Consider the following 20,385-nt stretch of genomic DNA (forward strand, 5'->3'; position numbering starts at 1 on the left):
CAGCAAGCGGCCCCTGCTCGCCCCAACAGTCAAGGTTAGAAGAAAGAGAAAGTCAATTGAGGAAAGAGCAGAGATTAAAAAAAAATGTGAAGAACGCCGGACTCAAAGCCGAATCAATATAGGGTCAACCATTGCCCGTTGGAGGAAGCTTCAGAGAAACCTTGGACTTAAAACCGACGCTGACATGGCTGACTTTTTGTTGAGCAGGTAAGCATTTATTTATACTTTTATGGTGTGGTGTACATAAATAGCTTTTTATCAGTCTGACAACATGATCAGGCTACCGGTCGGCATTGGAATGTTAGCCGACATCGCACATGGTACATCTCTGTTCCATGTTTACTCCTGCTTGACTGAGTGACGTTGTTCAGGTCATTTCCCGGTGGGAGGGATCAGGTAGCACAGAGGGGAGGGGTGTGCGTGTGGAGGGGCGGGATGAGTTTTTTAAAAATTCTGGCTTTCTCGACTGATTTTCAACATCGTAGACTACAGCTTTAATTGTAAATGAAGACACACACACACACCTACATATGGATTCAGAAGACTTGGAAAACAATGCAGTAAACCTATGGTGCTTTTATAATGTTTTTTTTTTTTTTTTTTGAGCTGGACAGTAACAATAATAGGTAATGTAATGTCGGATTTGGATCGATCCCATCTGACTTGTACCCGACAAAAAAGGGTAGTGCTGAATCAGTAACGATACTTGGTATTGGATCAATGCATCCCTGATACAAACAAAAGAAACACAAATTCATTTGGATTTTGTAAGATACACAATGACAGTAGTAGGTGCAAGGCTCTGAACCAGTTCAAGGAACGAAAACGAAAACCGGAAACGAACGAAATTTTGACTGGAACAGAACCGGAAACAGAAACTAAATCAAATTTTATAGTTCCGAATAGAATCGAAAATTTGAAATGGCCATTAACCGGTTAATAACGTTATTTTATAGTTCCATTTAATATTTTAAATTTGCTGTCAACCAATCACGAATTCAAGTAGTACAGACTATACAAATGTGATTCTGACGCATCCAGCGAGTGAAATGCCCGCCCGTGCTCAGCTGTGAACCCTAGTCGCAATGGCAATGAATTCTGCTACCATCTGTTTTAATGGAAAATCTGACAGGGTAGCACAAATCGTCAGAACACCGGCGTTAGCGTTTATCTGACGTCAGTGTAATGTAGCGGAGAAATTTCACTACAATGTAGGGGTGAATTTAACTTTGCTCCAATATATCTTGGACGACTAGGAATTGATAAGATCTAGGTCCTCACTTCCTAGCACAATTAATTCCTGTACTTTCTTTACTGAAGTGTGTTTTATCTGCCTTGTTAATTATGCATTTTTCTTTGTTAGCAGCGACTGATAAGGTTTGAGGCTCTGGATCCTAATAACAGACACGGTAGCTACCCCAGAGTATAATGGCGTTGCTTAACCCCTCCTCCCCTATACCAGTCACAAGACAGTAGGAATGCCCCTACTCCAAGATAACAGAAGTTTTACACTTATTTCCAAAAAAGGCTTAGTAAAGAATAAACAGCATAAAGGAAACAATAATCATGAAATAAACTCTGTTTACTTTGTGATTTCTTATGATTTCACCAAGCAATATACAAACAAAATAAATAAAACAAAGTTTTGTTTAGATTCAAACTTTTGTTCGGTTTCTTTCCTTCCAACAGTAATATTCAAACAAAAATAGAAAAAAACAACAACAGCTCTGACAGAAAGCTCAATACTCAGTTCACTCAAAAGTGCATTACAGACGTTTCGGTCCACATCAGATATTTTTCATGACGAATCACATGCTTGAATGACATTCACAATCCCAGAATATAAGTTTTACCTTACAGTAGAACTGGGCTGGTGCTGGAGTGTTCCAATATGGCAGGGTAATTAAACCGAACAAATAGCCACCTGTTCAATAACACAAAGTCTCTGCCTTTTCCTTAAACACAGGAAAAATAATGTTCAGGAATGAATAATAAGAAAAAAAATATTTTTCTACCAACGGTTCCGGTAGACGAGACTGTCCGTTTGGAACGAAAAACACGGAATTTCGGATTTATTCACTCAAGCAAACTCAGTTTTCAGTTCTCAAGTCCAGCAAAAAGGAATTGAAAAGTCTCCAAGAGGAAATACTGCAAAATGTTCAAAAATACAATATGAAAAATAGAGGGGAAAATATTGTCAAAAGAAAAGCGTCAATCCCATTCGCGTCCACACAGCGGCAGTAACGTGTCAAAAGCGGAATGTAAAGAATTTCCTCAAAACAATAGCAGAATTCACTCGTTCAGGAATCAGCTTCGTTTTAAGAACAACAAAAATACTATCTGTATATTTCTTCGGGAAGTCAACTGTAGTTAAACAAAAATGAAGAAAACTCACAGTACTTCAGCTCTCTTTAGACGAAAACAAACACTCGCGCAAACGCCATCTCAGCAAACGTGCTGAACAACGATCTTCTCCGATTCAGTTCCACAGCAATCACACTTCCGTGATAAGACTCACAGCAGCACAACAAGCTCGGTCCAGCTCTTCATCGGCTCCCCTCGATACTTGTCAAATGCTGTCCACGTCAATGAGAAAGAATCACGATAAGTCAGCTTTATTTTTCTTTACTCTTTGCCTCTCAGGCCCTCTCTGTACGTCGCGCGCGCACCTCTCATCCCGCTCACGTCACTTCCGTTTTCAGTTTTAAAAAAAAAACCCTTCAATATAAAAGTCTTTGACTACCTCCACATTCCCCCCTGCTAAACCCTGCCATATACAGGACACTTCAAGCAGGCCAGTTCCTAGGAAAAAAAAATATATAAAACACAGAACAGATTCATTAACACTTTTTCAACATTTGTTTTACATTTTCATGAGGTAAACAACATACACTTTGATGTTTTCCCTTTTACTTGAGTTTGACACTCTAAGCCCAAATTACATAATATAGTCATCTCTATACCTTACAGGCAATTTGCCCTGTGTTTCTCGGTTAGAACGTCTCAGATCAGGTACCCCACTGATGTCATTTTCTGGAGTGTCAGAGTTTTCAGATTCTGCATCTTGTTCAGGTTGTACTCGTCCACTCTCACTTACACGACCCTCCTCCTCACCTAACACTTCAACCCCAACCTCCTCAGGTAAATCTGTACTCCGAAAGTGTGTAGGATACGGAGTGTAAACAATGTCATGTGGGCCAACAACTGTTTCTGACAACTCTTTTTCTCTTTCAGCACGTGTAACCTGTCTTGTGGGAGAGAGGAAGGTACAGTGTCTCAATTGATCCCTGTGAACTACTTTTGTGGGACCCCCCTGCTCAGGACGTATGGTAAACACAGGTAAATCGGGGTGATTCTGTTGTACTACCAAATATGGTACGGACTCCCACTTATCTTGAATTTTGTTCCGGCCCCTAAACTTATGGTTGCGCAACAATACTCTGTCACCAGGTCTAATGAGCGCTCCGGATGTTTTGCGATCATAGACTCTCTTCCTTTTCCTGGAGGCTTCTTGAGCGGTTGTTTTTGCAGTCTCCACTGCAATCCTCAAGCGTTTATGGTGATTCTTCACCCATTCATCCAGATCATCCGCCTCATCATTAGTTAGATCCTTCCCTCCTAGGACATCCATGGGCATTCTTGCATCTCGCCCAAACATTAGATAAAACGGGGAGTAACCCGTTGACGAATGTACATGGCTATTGTAAGCCATCACCAGTTCAGGCAAGTAAGTCTTCCAATCTTTTTTCTTTTCAGCAGGTAAAGTCCGCAGCATGTCATGCATTGTACGGTTGAATCTTTCACACTGTGCGTTCCCTTGTGGGTGGTAAGGACTGGTGCGACTCTTGCTGATTCCATACAGCTTACAGAGCTCCTTAATTACACTTGCCTCGAAACACCTCCCCTGATCCGAGTGCAGTCGGGCGGGACATCCATAACAGACAAACCAGTGTCATAGAAGGGCTTTGGCAGTGGTAAGTGCTGTCTGATTTTTAGTCGGGACGGCCACAGTAAATCTTGTAAACATGTCCGTAAGCACTAGAACATTCTCGTAACCCCCTGCTGATCTCTCCAGCACGGTGTAATCCATGGCAAGAACTTCTAGGGGTGAGGTTACGTTGGTGCAGGTCATAGGAGCACGGATTTTGGGAAACATGTCCTTAGCTAAAGTACATCTCCGACACTGGGTTACCCACGTCTGCACGTCATTGGCCATTGAGGGCCAATAATAGCTCCGCCGTATCTGCTCCAATGTACTCCTACTTCCAAAATGTCCTCCATGCTCGTGTACACCCTCATACACTTTAGCTCGCAAGGACTCTGGCAGTACTAATTGCCAAAGTTCCTCTCCATCTCTCGGATCTGTAATTACTCTGAACAGCACTTGATGTTTCAGTTTCAGGCGCTCAAGCTGCCTAGCTAACTTCTTTTGTTGGGCTCCCATGCTTCGGAAACCACGTGCCACTAACCACTTGTTCTCAAGTACAGCATCGTACACTGGTGCTATACAAGGATCCTTTCTCTGTTGCTCACAAATAGAGGACCAGCTATAACCATCAACGCCCTTCTTTATGACTGCTTGCTTGGCAACTCGGACTGTGGACTCATCACTCTCCTCTCCTTTACCTGGCCACAAGCATGCTCGTACCTCATCTGGGGTCAACCGAATGAAGTCTTTTTCTGTGTCCTCTTCCTCTGGTTCTATACCCCAAGGAATTCTAGAAAGAACGTCGGCATTGATGTTTTGTCTGCCAGGCATGTAGCAAACCTCAAAATGGAATTCTGATAACTGAGCGACCCAACGCTGTTCCACTGCTCCGAGGTTGGCCGTTTCCAGGTATCGGAGTGGGTTGTGATCGGTGACCACTTGAAACTTTGCAAACATCAGGTACTCCTTGAATTTCTCAGTTACTGCCCACTTAAGGGCTAGTAACTCCAACTTGAAGGCACTGTAATTCCTGTCATTTCTTTCGGAACCCTTCAAGCCCCGGCTCGCATAGGCAATGACACGCTCTACACCCCCCTGCTTTTGACTGAGTATGGCTCCAAGCCCATTGCGGCTCCCATCTGTTGTAAGTATGAAAGGACACTGGAAATCAGGGTAAGCCAAGATTGGAGGTGACGTCAGACAACTTTTTAGCTGACTGAATGCATACTGACACTCTTCACTCCAGATGAACGGTTCTGGCAGCTTGCCTTTATTACCTTTTCCCACTAGAGCATGCAGGGGCTTTGCCAGCTGTGCAAACCTTGGGACAAAACGGCGGTAGTAACTCATGAATCCCACCAGCTGTCTGACCTGCTTAACATTCGTTGGTGTCGGCCAGGCTTCCAAGCACTGAACTTTGTCCATATCCACTTGAATCCCCTTAGACGAAATAACGTGTCCCAAGAACCGGACCTCTGGCCTCAGGAGGAAACATTTACTCGGCTTCAGCTTCAGGCCGTGTTGACGTAACCTGGAGAAAACAAGCTCCAACCTCTCGCAATGACTCTTGAAGTCCTCTGAGAACACAATAATATCGTCAAGGTAAATCAAGAGAACATCAAAGGCCAGGTCTCCTAATGCTGCACCCATTAATCGTTGAAAGGTGGCCGGAGCGTTGCATAAGCCAAATGGCATCCGTGTCCACTCAAACAACCCGAACGGCGTTGTGACAGCAGTCTTCTTCTGGTCTGATTCACTTACTGCCACTTGGAAATAACCTGCCGTGAGATCCAGTGTGGAAAACAACGTTGCATTTCCTAAAGCATCCAACGATTCCTCCACACGGGGAAGGGGGTAGGCATCCTTGAACGTGACTTGATTGAGTCTCCTATAGTCACAGCAGAAACGAACACCGCCGTCTTTTTTTATCACAATGACAGCAGGTGAGGCCCATGGACTGCGACTTTCCTTCAGTATACCTTGACTGACAAGATCCTGCACATGTCTCTTGAACTCTTGGAAAATGTGAGGTGGGACTCATCTGTGACGTTGCTTGATTGGCTGTACATCTCCCGTGGGTACGCTATGCATAACTGTCGTCGTGTATCCATAGTCTGTATCGCTTTTGGAGAAAACATCACTGTACTGGGTCAGCAGTGCACTTAACTTCTCACATTGCGCGTCTGTCAGTCCTTCCTTGTTCACCTGGACTGGAATTAACACTTGTTCGGGCTGGCTTTCTGCCTTAATGCTGCATTGTACAGGTTTTATAACACGCAGCTCGTCATCATCCTCTTCAAACTCCACCATTTGTTTTGGGACTACATTCTGCGGTTTGGACACGACTGCAATCCTAGACCTCGGCATCAACTTAACGGTTTCTTGACAGAGATTCAGCACCCGCACTGGGACTCTTCCTTTCTCTGGGCTTGCGAGTACATTAGCCACCAACAGCCCTTTTGGAAGGGTAACAGAATCTGTGCCCTCCACAAGTACATAACGCTTCGCTTGGGGTGGTACAATACAGTGGCCTTCCACAATCTTCTCACTTAAGGGTGGAATTGTGACAACTTGCTTCCCGGACACTTTAACAAATCCTATCCTTCCTTCTGGACCCAAAAGTTCCTCACCTTTATTCACTCTTGCGATCACTCTCCTAACATTTGCATCTGTGTGTGGGTTGACCCTACTCTCCTTGTTTAATTCCTTTCCTGACAGTACAAGGTTTTTCAATTCACTAAGCACGTTCATTCCTACAATTCCATCCAATCCTTTCATCTCCTTCGCATCAGGGTTGAATTCTGTGAGCACGAAAACACACTTGCCTGGAAGCAAACTCCCCATGCACTCTACATCTGCCTGTAAGCACCCAAGGACTGGGATGTCCAGCCCATTTGCAGCAGTCAGACGCACCCAGTTAGCAGATGACAATGATCCATCCTGTTTTCCAAAATGACGTTTAAAATGAGATTCTGAGATGGTAGTGACTTCAGAGCCCGTGTCCAACAAGCACCGGGTGGGTATCCCTGCTATCTTTACATCCAGAGTCAAACTCCCAACGTTTTTCTAAATTAAAAAAACAAAACGAAATATAATAATTTTGCCATTACACACAAAACGGAACTATTTTAATAGCCGAAACATTAGTATAAACTGTTTTAGGAGAAGGGGGAAAAAAAGGGCTCGGGTCGGAAATTCTGATAAGCTGTCGGACGTGGGCCGGGCCTAGCCTGAGCGTCTCGGGCCAGGGCCGGGCTAGGGCCTAAATTTGAGGGCCGTGCAGGGCTCTGTTGAGTGTATGCTCTTTATTTTTTTCTGTTTAACGACCGCCTAATATTAAATGATGATAACGCGAGGCAAGCTTAATCATGACCTATTTTTAGCAGAATTAATTGAGGAATTTGACAGTGTGATTCAAAGATATAAGTATTTCAAGTGTAGGCTGTTATATAGACACACACACTTTTTTTTTGCCATTTTTTGGGGGTTTCTAGCTTTTAGACTATAGTCGACTAGTCGGATACAAAACTTCCGTTTAAACTACAGTCAAATTAGTCGTAGCGCACATCCCTAGTGTTTATAATGTTTGTAAACATTTTTGATTTACCGGCATTTTAGCCTACATCATTTCTGAATAATAGGCTAATAAAATGCAGGCTTAGCCTTTGTTTTTTTTTCCCTCAAAACATTTTATACAAGTAGCTTTTTTTTTTTTTTTTTTTTTACAATTTGCAGCAGACATCTTTAAAACATTATTTAATGTCTTTAAAGCATTAATAGATTTTTTTATTTTGTTTAGTAGCCTACATTTAGAAATGTAAAAATCTAGAAAAGATGATGCTGTATAGCCTATTAGCGCAGCGGGTTAAGATATCATCACTTTCTGTATTTTTTTTTTATTTTTTTTATTTTTGTGTAAAGAAAACACAGTACTTTATTATTATTATTATTATTATTATTATTATAGGCAAAGACAATTTTAAATATAATGGTATTAACCGTTATTTTTTTCTACTCAAACCGGTTTCGGAACGTAATAATACAGAGGAACTCAGGAACGGAAACGTTAAAATAGCGATTCTGCTCGGAGTGAACCGATTGACATTTTTTTTTTGTTTTCAAGCCCTGAGTAGGTGGCTGTGTTAATGAGTGAGTCATTAAATCATCTTTCAAAATCACTGATTCAATTCAGAACCAATTTACATTTATGCATTTAGCAGCCACCAAAGTGACTTACAGTGCATTCAAGCTATACATTTTTTTTATCAGTATGTGTGTTCCCTGGGAATTGAACCCATAACCTTTTGCGCTGCTAACGCAATGCTGTACCACTGAGCCACAGGAACAATTGAGCATTAATCTGTAGAAAAACTGTAGTAACAAAGCAAACTACCTTAATATGAGGTGCCACGTAGGATTTAAATCAAACTTTGCTTATCAATACATACATAACACACATGCATATACACCTATAAATTACTCACATATACATGTATACTATTGGATGTTCAAAATATATATATGAAATACACGTGCACACTAATATAAAATCCATACCAATACATATTATGTTAGTAATGAATGCATATACACTTGTGAATAACTTGCGTATACATATAAACTTGCATGCATACACCTATAGACACTCGCTAATACATATAAACACGATCCATGCATATACACCCACAACAACACACGCACATACATATAAACTCGCTGCACGCAGACACACCTATACATACTCACATATACATATAAACTTGATCCATGCATCTACACCTATAAACACTCGCACATACATATAAACTCAATGCGCGCGCACTCACCCATAAATCACTCGTGCAACATACAAAATAAAATTCACAAACGTATACAATTCTAATAAGAATGACTGCTTTAGTTTTGTATATATGTATATGCAAGTGATTTCATATGTGGATGTGTGTGAACTTTATTAATAAATCATACTATACTCTACATAGTTTGATTTTATCAATAATGTGTTTACTGAGTTTGGCATTTTAAAAACACAGTCTTAAGGTATTAAGCCAGGTTAAGCGTATTATGGGAGGAAAACGCTTTACACGTAATTAAACGCGTTACGTTCTTATTCTGGACTCATCTGCTTGTCTATACGTCGTATGCTTTATTAATAATGTGTTTATTGAGTTTGGTCTTTTAAAAACACAGTTTAATGCATTAAGCCACGTTAAGCATTTTCAAATGTCCCGCCGGAAGTGCCGCTGCTTCCTTTTACACTGAAATGCCTTCCGTTTACACTGAAAAGCTCACGCACATCCACATATAAAATAACTTGCATATATATATATATACACAACTAAAGAATGCGTCTTTCTTATCAGAATTATATACGTTTGTGTATAAGTAAACAGTAACTTCTCATATTTTCAGACCTTCCAGACAACTGCAAAAAAAAAACATTTAGAGTTCATATATATATATATATATATACAGTCGTGGTCAGAATTATTGGCACCCTTGGTAAATATGATCAAAGACGGCTGTGAAAATTAATCTGCATTGTTGCTTCTTCTCTTCAGTTCACTTTCACTCATTTTCTACAGGGTTCAGGTCAGGGGACTGGAATGACCAAGCTTGGTTTTGTGTTGTTTTTGAGGTTTGTGTTTGGATTATTGTCCGGTTGGAAGATCCAAACATGGCCCATTATAAGATTTCTAACAGAGTCAGTCACTTTTTATCTGTTGGTATTTGATAGAATCCATGATGGCATGTATCTAAACAAGATATCCAGGACCTCCAGCAGAAATATAGGCCCACAACATAAAAAATACAGCAGTATATCAGCAGTATATTTCATTGTACACATGGGGTACTTTTGTATTCCTGTGTGCACCAAACCCATCTTGAGTGTTTGCTGCTAAAAAGCACATTTTTGTAGTTTCATCTGACCATAGGAGCCTATCCCTTTTGAAGTTCCAGTCGTGTCTGACAACTGAATATGCTGGAGATTGTTGTTGGATGAGTGAGGAGATTTTTTCTTGAAACCCTTCCGAACAACATGTGGTGATGTGGGGGCTATTTGACCCCAAAACTCAACCTTTCTCTACAATTCTCCAGCTGTGGTCCTTGAAGAGTCTTCCCTGGTAGGAGGGGACGTTCTCGCGACCTTGCGTAACGTTCCCTTAAAGTCCTGTAAAGGTGACGAAAGTCCCAAACCTTTACAGAACATTAGGGACGTTCCTAAAACGTCCTCTTTTGATTTTGAAAGTGCTGCTGTTCAACGTTCCCGATATGACTTAAGGGGAACGTGCCGTATTGGTTATTTTATGGTCACATAGCAACGTTACAAAGAGAATGTTTGGGATTTTAACAGAACGTTCCCACATGGTCCTCTGTTGGTCACATAATTACGTTCCCGATATGACTTAAGGGGGACGTTCTATGGTCACATTTTTTCATTTCATTTTATTAACCCTCTAAGCGCCAAAGTCGCAAAATTGCGACAAGACGTCATACTTCATGAAATGGGCTGTAGTTCCTAATCTGGTGTAATGGCTCATTTGTATTCCCTTCCACTAGATGGCAGACATGTAGTACTTCGATTCTAGACCAAAATTGTTCGAGGAAATAGCAGAGTAAGTGAGCTATCGTGTCATTGATGCGGAAGCAATTCAGTTCATAGCGTGTGAGTAAATTGTGAGATTTGTGAGAGAAAATCGCCAAACGGCTAATAAAAAGTTGTACTGTGAGGATGTGTTGCAAATGTCATTCGCCGATTCTGACTCTGAAGGGGAATATTTGCCTTTTAGAAATGACGATCGGCCGTCTAATGATCGCGCTTCTCCAATGGTGCCATGGTGCCGCGCGCAAGGCGCGATCGTTCACAAAGCACAAACAAGTGATCATTTCAACACTTTGCCCAACGGGGATGGGGGTGGCAGGGGTGGACGTGGTCTTAGTGTCCATAGCAGAGCTGTTGCTCTCTGATGATCGGCCAGATTGCGCTGTTTGTTCTGATCGCGCGCGCGCTCCAAGGGCCGCCGGCAGACAGGACAGGTGCAGTCAGTTTGGGTTACATTTGTGCACTGTGCCATGCAATGAGAGGTACCATACTCTCAAGAACTATAAACTGTCACATAGATACCTGATTGGGCAGATAGCTGGTCAACTGATCAAAAAATAGGCACATGTATTTTACTATGGCACAGTAATATAGTAATAATTTACTGCTTTCTCCTGTTTTACTGTTGATTTCCTCTTTTCCTGATCATTTGGAATGAGGATAAAAAGACAAAAAAACAACAACAACATGCAAATAAGTTCAAACATCCATTCAATATCTATTATTTCCTGAATATTACTGATGAACTGATAAAAAAGTAGGCTACTGTTCAAATGCGTTTTACTACTATATAGTATAGTAATATAGTAATAATTTAGTACTTTCTCCTGTTTTATTGTTGGTTTCCTCTTTTCTGACCATTTGGAATGAGGAGAAAAAGACAAAAAAACAAACAAAAAAATCAAACATCAATTCAATATCTACTATTTCCTAAATATTATGAAATTCAAGAGGGCCGCCCCTGATGACGTCATAATATGCAAATTAGATGAGTATATTTACACCCCACATAAACTTTCGGTCATGCCCAACATTTTTCTAATTTACAGTAGATCTCTATCTTTAAGCCTTTCAAGCCACAAGCTTTTGAAATCTTGATGTCAAAATCCAGCATTTTTTCCAAAAAACCCTGGTGCCTAAAGGGTTAAGGATAACCCCTTGAGATGAAACATCTCATTTTCGAGGGGGTCCTCAAAATAACATCAAACAATTACACACAATTACAAACTCGCACATAAAGCTCTTCAGCACATTCAACCAACCAGTCCCTCCTCTATCCAAAACATATTCATATAAACAATATAAAATACTTTCAAAGTATTACAGGAGAGAACCTTATTTGGAAGAAGAAAAAAAAAAACAAAAAAAAAGTCATATAGAGAAACATTAGCATTGATCATAGGATTGTAAATGAGTTAACAGGGCTGACTTAAAAAGTGAAAAGGAAGAGATGGACCTTAAGGAACAAGGTAAACTGTTCCAATCAGAGGGAGCTTTAAATTTAAAGGCACGTCTTCCAACTTCTTTTAAAATATTTGGGACAGAAAAAAATAGATGATCAAGGTGTCTCAGGCCATAAGTTGATCTATATGGGACTAAATATTGCTTCAAATAAAAAGGATAATTAAAAAAGATACATTTATAAACAAACTGAAACCAATGTAACTGTCGTCTGGCCTTAGGTGATAAAAGATTCAATTGTTGATACATGACAATGATGAGTTAGAAACGGACATCTCAACACAAATCGACAGAGACTGTTATAAACACCATTTAAGGGTTTCAGGCATGATTCTGTTGTACTCATATAAACAAAATCAGCATAATCAATAATGGGAAATAATAGCTGAGTTACAAGTCTTAATCTAATCGGTAGTGAGAAACAATTAATTGAACGATATAATAATTTTAAATGATAGTTTACTCTTCTCACTATAGATTCAATATGAGACCTGAAGGAGAGGCTAGAATCAAGCCAAAGGCCCAAATATTAAAATTTCTCAACATTCTCCATAAGTGTACCATCTGAGAATTTAATTGATAAACTATCGCCCTGGTTATGTCGGGCAGACCAAGTGGGAAATAACATACTATACGATTTACTTTTATTCAATATAAGTCCATTTTCTGAAAAGTACTTTTGAATAGTATTGAAATCGAATTGCAGTGAGGATTGAATCAAGTTAATGTCACGTTTTGAAGAATAAATAACTGTATCATCAGCATACAGGAGAATTTGACTATCAGAGCACATTTGAGGGAGGTCATTAATAAAAATGGAAAATAAAAGAGGGCCTAAACAAGAACCTTGAGGAACACCCTTTTCCATTATCATGAACTGAGAGAGAGAACCATTAACAATTACACACTGGCGTCTGCAATGAAGATATGAATTAAACCATAAAATGGACTGTTCAGAGAGACCAATGTTATATAATTTATCCAGGAGAATATAGTGATCAACCAGATCAAACGCTTTGGTTAGATCTATAAATATTGCTCCAGTGGACAGATTATTACCTAAAGAAAATGTAACATCATTAACAAATTTTGTAAGAGCAGTAGTGGTGGAAAAATTGGGTCTAAAGCCTGATTGATGTGGAGAACAAATTGAAAACTCATTAATATATTTAAACAGTCTCTTGAAAATAATTTTTTCGAATACTTTTACTACATTACTAATAATTGAAATTGGTCTGTAGTTGTTAGGATCTAAAGGATCACCACTTTTTTATAAAGGTGTTATTTTAGCACACTTCCATATAATTGTGACTTTACAAGTAGATATAGATAAATTAAATAAATCACATAATGGGTATGCTAAAACATGAGAAGCAATTTTAATAAACTTTATTTCTAGACCATCTACACCGACTCCACTTCCAGATTTAATTTCGGCGATTGCCTGCTGTACCTCAATAGGAAGAATTGTGGTAAATGAAAAAGAACTGTTTGCAACATTACTGTTTATAAAATTAGAGTAACAAAAATCAGGTGGACGTAAATTACAAACAGAAGAAAAGTGTTGATTAAAAGCATCAGCTACAGAAGTTGGATCGCTAACAATATTATTATTTATTCTTATTTTTACTAGGGAACTCTTATTAGATTTATTCAACAGACAATTGAGTTTTTTCCAAAAATGTTTCGGATTTTTAAAATCATTTGATAAAGAGTTTTTATAATAGTCAGATTTGGCATTTCTAGTTCTAACAGTACAAACATTTCTTAATCGCTTATATTCAGTCCAATCTGCTAAATCTTTTGTTAAGTGGTATCTTTCCCAAGCCTTGTCCCTTTGCTTAAAAAGATATAATAAGTCACCGGCAATCCATGGAAGATGTCTACCCTTCACTTTAACTGATACCCAAGGAGCATGTTTATCAATAATTTTTGATACCTCAGTATAAAAAAAAATTCCAGGCTTTATCAACATAAGGGATTAATTCCATCCTATTCCAGTTAATACATAACAAATCTTGAGTGAACACATCATTATTCATATTTTTAAATTGTCTTACCTTAATTATTTTAGGTGGTAGACGAGGTAACCTTATATTCCAGGTACAAAAAATAACTGAATGGTCACTGAAACAGTCAGATAAAACACCTGAATCAACAATTCTATCAGGGTGCGTGACCAAAATCCAGTCTAAGAGAGACCTGGAGTTCCCCTCCACTCTGGTGGGTTCCCGTATTAATTGAATAAGATTTAGACTTTCAAATTGATTCCTCTCTTTCAGAGAGGACCTATCAAGCCAGTTCCGATTAAAATCTCCCAGTACTATAATTTCGTCAAAACAATTTAAAGAATTAATAGTACTAAGGATATTATTAGTTGATTCGGATAACGAATTCGGGGGTCTATATATATTTCCTATAATCAATCGTTTGTTTTGATGAAAACATATTCTAACAAAGAGGCATTCAAAGTGTACGGGGCTTTCACTTGCAATAATAAGTTCAGAAGATAGGTTTGTGGAAACATAAGTAGCGACGACTCCACCACGACTGCCTCTGTCTGCTCTATATACATTATAGCCATCAAGACTTATTTCATCATCACGTACATTACTATTTAACCAAGTTTCCGAAAGAGTAATAACAGCAGGTTTGTTATATAAGAGCCATGCTCTGAGAAGATCAATTTTATGAGGTAGACTCCTAATATTTAAATGAATAACGTCTCGGTTACGTACGTAACCCTCGTTCCCTGATGGAGGGAACGGAGACGTTATGTCGTGACGACATTAGGGGATTTACTTGAGAGCCCCGACTGCCTCTGATAAGAGAAAACGCCAATGAAATTTGGCTAGTGGATTTTGCATACCTGAGCCACTCCCCGTGCATACGGGTATAAAAGGGCGACAGGTGCATCCACTCATCAGGTTTTCCGCTGAGGAGCCGAGAACGTGTCCCTGGCAACCAGCGATGGTTCAAGATTGTGGCATGGGGACATAACGTCTCCGTTCCCTCCATCAGGGAACGAGGGTTACGTACGTAACCGAGACGTTCCCTATCTGTCGGTCACTACGAGTTATGTCGTGACGACATTAGGGGTCTATGGAAAGCGTCACAACCTGAACCCCGTCACGACCTTGTGGCATGCAGATGTTGACAAGCTAGCGCGTGACAGACAAATGCGATGCGAAGGTCGCAACCTTCCCGTCGCCCCAGCGCAAATTCGCTAACCTTGGTGCCCGCAGGGACCACTGAGTACATTGCTGCTGGAGATAGCCAAGCCGCTGTTCCTTTCCCCAGAAATCGGAAGGGATTTCGACCTTCTATGAAAGACTGCTTCAAGTCTTTCCTGTTTGTTGCTACAGCCCGGCAGTAACGACGGGGAAGCGAGCCTTCCGGAGAAGGGCGCTATGGAGGCCACACCCTGCCCGAAGGGAGGTAACGTGTGGAGACACTGGTATGGACTGGCCCAAGCCTGGGGCAGTGCTACATACGCCTGGACCCTGGGGCAGATCCTACCTAGGAGAAGGGAGGAAGGCTGCCAGCAGGGTCTGACAGAGCTCTGTCAAAGGGAAGACACGGGTTTACCGTGAGGGAAACCGTACCGTGGATGAATACACATGTGGGATCACCCGAAGGGAATCAGGCCACACGGGCACCTAGCCGAGTACAGGGGCTGACCGGAGACCCGGGCAAGCTAACACCGGTACTGGGCCTGGCGTCAGACTGCTCCGCCCAGCCTGACTGCCGGGGGTGCTGGAGGAACTCCGCCAGGGTTCGCCGTCCGGGGAACTAACTGGAGGAGAGAATAGGCGCTCGTATCCCCGGGTAAGGGGGAATGGCGCAGCAAGCGTGACACCGGCCAACTCTTCCCGCCACTTACCTGTTACCCAACACACGGGAAGAGACTGGCTCAACGCGGAGACTGTAAAATCTCGCGAAGGTGTTCGGTGTCGCCCAGCCCGCAGGTCTACAGATGTCTGCCAAAGAGGCGCCGTGCGCCAGCGCATAGGAGGAGGCAACACTCCGTGTGGAGTGAGCCCTCACCCCGAGGGGGCACGGCTCGCCTTGGGATTGGTACGTCAAGGCGATGGCATCCACTATCCAGTGGGCCAACCTCTGCTTGGAGACAGCCTTCCCTTTCTGCTGACCTCCGTGGCAGACAAAGAGCTGCTCAGAGCTTCTGAAGCTCCGGGTGCGGTCCACGTATATGCGCAGCGCTCTTACGGGACACAGCAACGCCAAGGCTGGGTCTGCCTCCTCCGAGGGCAGTGCTTGCAGGTTCACCACCTGATCGCGGAAAGGCGTGGTGGGAACCTTAGGCACGTATCCAGGCCGGGGTCTCAGGACAACGTGAGAGTAGGCCGGCCCAAACACAAGGCACTCTTCGCTTACCGAAAATGCTTGAAGGTCCCCGACCCTCTTGATGGAAGTGAGCGCGGTCAGGAGCGCTGTCTTGGCCGACAGGAATTTCAGCTCGACTGAGTCCAGCGGCTCAAAGGGACCTCTCTGAAGTCCAGCCAGGACAATAGAGAGATCCCAGGAGGGCATCAGGGGTGGCCTAGGAGGATTTAACCTTCTGGCACCCCTCAGGAACCTCACGATGAGATCGTGCTTCCCCAGGGACCGGCCGTCCACTGCATCGTGATGGGCCGCAATAGCAGCCACGTACACTTTCAAGGTGGAGGGCGACAGCCCGCGCTCCAACCTCTCTTGCAGGAAAGAAAGCACCACTCCAATCGTGCATCTTCGGGGGTCCTCCCGCCGAGAAGAACACCAGTCCGCGAACAGACTCCACTTCAGCCTGTGGCAGGCCACTCAAGTCTGCCGCGTCCCATCCAGGAGCCGCACATGGCGGTTCCACAGAGCCGGACGCGGGTGCCGTATGGTGCCGAGCCCCTGAGAAAGAAGGTCCTTCCTCAGAGGGATGCGCCAGGGAGGGGCTGTCGCGAGGAGGGTGAGTTCCGGAAATCAGGTCCGGGTGGGCCAATATGGCGCAACCAACAAGACCTGCTCCTCGTCCTCCCTGACCTTGCACAGTGTCTGTGCGATCAGGCTCACTGGGGGAAACGCATACTTGCGCAGAGCCCGAGGCCAGCTGTGTGCCAGTACGTCCGTGCCGGGGGGGGGCCTCGGCCAGGGGGAATACAGCTGGCAGTGGGAGGACTTGCAGGAAGCAAACAGGTCTACCTGAGCTTCCCCGAATCGACTCCAAATCAGCCGGATCGTCTCGGGATGGAGTCGCCATTCTCCGGGGAAGTGAGCTGTCGTGAGAGCGCGTCGGCTGCACGATTGAGCTCCCCCGGAATGTGGACGGCGCGCAGCGATTTGAGCTGTGACTGACTCCAGAGGAGGAGATGGCGGGCGAGCTGTGACATGCGGCGTGATCGTAGACCTCCCTGCCGGTTGATGTACGAAACAGCCGCAGTGTTGTCCGTGCGGACCAACACGTGCTGGCCTAGGAGCAGTGGCCGGAACTGCTTTAAGGCCAGATGCACTGCCAACAGCTCTAGGCAGTTGAAGTGCCAAAGCAGTCGAGGCCCCATCCAGAGCCCCGAGGCTGCCTGCCCGTTGCATATAGCGCCCCAGCCCATGCTGGAGGCATCTGTTGTGACAACAACATGCCGGGACACTTGTCCTAAGGGCACCCCGGCCCGTAGGAAGGCAAGGTCCGACCAGGGGCTGAAAGAGCGGCGACACGATAGCGTGATGGTGACACGACGTGTCCCGCGGCGCCATGCCCATCTCGGGACCCGTGAGTGTAACCAGTGCTGAAGTGGTCTCATATGAAGCAACCCGAGCGGCGTGACTGCGGCTACGGATGCCATATGTCCCAGGAGCTGCTGAAACTGTTTCAGCGGAACCACTGTCCTGCCTCTGAAGGAACTCAGGCAGTTCAGCACTGATTGGGCACGCTCGTCCGAGAGACATGCCATCATACTCACAGAGTCTAACTCCACACCGAGAAAAGAGATTCTCTGCACAGGGGAGAGCTTGCTCTTTTCCCAGTTGACCCGAAGCCCCAACTGGCTGAGGTGCCGGAGCACCAGGTCCCTGTGACCACCCAACTGTTCTCCCGATCGGGCCAGGATGAGCCAATCATCGAGATAGTTGAGGATCCTGACGCCCACTTCCCGTAACGGGGCAAGGGCGCCCTCCGCCACCTTCGTGAAGGCACGGGGAGACAGGGAGAGCCCGAAGGGGAGGACCCTGTACTGCCATGCCCGCCCCTCGAACGCAAACCGTAGGAACGGCCTGTGTCGAGGGCGAATCGAGACATGAGAGTAAGCGTCCTTCAGGTCGATCGCTGCAAACCAATCCACGGAGTGAACTCATCTGCGTCAACATCTTGAACGGGAGCTTGTGTAGGGCCCGACTCAAGACTCGCAGGTCCAGGATTGGCCGAAGGCCACCGCCTTTCTTGGGCACGATGAAGTAGGGGCTGTAAAAACCCCTGCCTCATCTCGGCTGGAGGGACCGGCTCGATTGCACCCTTTGCCAGAAGGACAGCAATCTCCTCGCGCAGGACAGGTGCATCTCGGACTGCCACCGAAGTCTCGAGGATGCCGCTGAACCTTGGCGGCCGCCTGGCGAACTGAATCGCATAGCCGAGTCGAACTGTGCGAATGAGCCAGCGAGACGGGCTGGGTAGCGCAAGCCACGCCCCCAGATACCGTGCAAGCGGCACCAAAGGCCCAATCGACGTGCCCGCAGTGGTGCAGCGAGGGGGAGTAAGGTTGGATGGAACAGAAGGCAGTGCGTTCTGACTCATCCCCACAAAACTCCCTAAGTCCCCGGGGGGACTGGCTAGAGGTGCGCGGGGAGGCATCGCGTCCCCAGACCGCACTCTCTTGGCCACTGGCAATATGGGTCTCGGGTGAGAGTGAGGAGGCATTGCGTCGCACACTGTCAGCCCGCAGACCTGGGAACCCGGAGGGAAGGGAAATTGCTCTTTCTTTGACAATGTGGGTACCACTGGCCCTTGAGCCAGTGGCGGAACAGAAAGAAAAGAAAACACAGGATTCTCCACCCGGCCCTCCTCCGGGGGAAGGAGCGACGCTAGCCTCGTCGTCTCCTGGGAAAGAGCAAATTCCTCCATCTCCGGGTTGTGCGCGTCAGGGCCGCTTTGTCGTCTTCCTGGAGGACTTGGCGGCCGGCTGAGGCGCAGGGGGTGCCGCACTCCTGCGAGAGGCTCGACGCACCGGCCTAGGTGACGACTCAGCACGGGGCGGAGCAGCTCTGGAGGACGCAGGAGGGCGCCCACGGCGACCAGCAGACTGGGGCCTGGCCCTTGGGCCAGCGGTGGCAGCTGGAGCATCCCGCCGTTTAGGGAGGATGTGCTGAATTGCCTCCGTCTGCTTTTGTACTGCCGAGAATTGCTGGGCAAAACCCTCGACAGTGTCGCCAAATAGCCCGTCTGGGAGATGGAGGCGTCGAGAAAGCGTACTTTGTCGACGTCCTTCATCTCGGCCAGATTGAGCCAGAGATGGCGCTCTTGGACCACTAACGTGGACATCGCCTTCCCGAGGGACCGCGCCGTGACTTTCGTCGCCCGGAGAGCGAAGTCAGTCGCCGTGCGCAGCTCCTGCATCAACCCCGGGTCGGGACTACCCTCGTGCATTTGTTTTAGTGCCTTGGCCTGGTGAACTTGCAGGATGGCCATGGCATGCAGGGCAGAGGTGGCCTGGCCCGCAGCGCTGTAGGCCTTGGCGGCGAGTGCGGCCGTCAGCTTACAGGCTTTGGACGGGAGACGCGGACGATTCCTCCAGGTGGCGGCGTTTTGCGGGCACAGGTGCACCGCAACCGCTCTCTCCACCTGGGGAATATCCACGTACCCCCTGGCCGCCCCGCCATCGAGGGTAGTGAGGACGGAGGAGGGAGACGAGCGGCTTCTGGCCGAGAAAGGGGCCGTCCACGACTTCGTCAGCTCCTCATGCACCTCCGGGAAGAAAGGCACCGGGGCAAAGTGCGGCCGCTGGTCGCGTTTTGCGCCGATGAACCAATCATCCAGCCGCGAGGGCTCGGGACTGGGCGGTCTGTTGACCTCCAGCCCGATACTCACGGCTGCCCGGGCAAGCATGGCCGTCAGCTCTGGGTCCGGATCGGCAGTGGCGACAACACCCGAGGGGGGCAGCCCCGCCGATCGTTCATCCTCAGAGGACGAAAGCCCATCCCCCGATGCCGCGATCGACATCTGATCCTCGGGCGGCGCACCGAATGAAATGCTGGCGGCCCCGTGAGGCGAACCAGCGAAATCACTCGGGAACCGGACGGAACAAGCGCTGCGGGAGGAGTAAGAGGTCCGCGGGGACGTGCCCGGCGGAGAAGCTCTTACCGTCACCCTCAGATCTCCCAGAGCGCCAGCCGGCGGTCCTCTGCTCGAGCCAGAGAG

Source organism: Barbus barbus (genome assembly GCF_936440315.1).
Source record: "Barbus barbus genome assembly, chromosome: 23".
Lineage (NCBI taxonomy): Eukaryota > Metazoa > Chordata > Actinopteri > Cypriniformes > Cyprinidae > Barbus > Barbus barbus.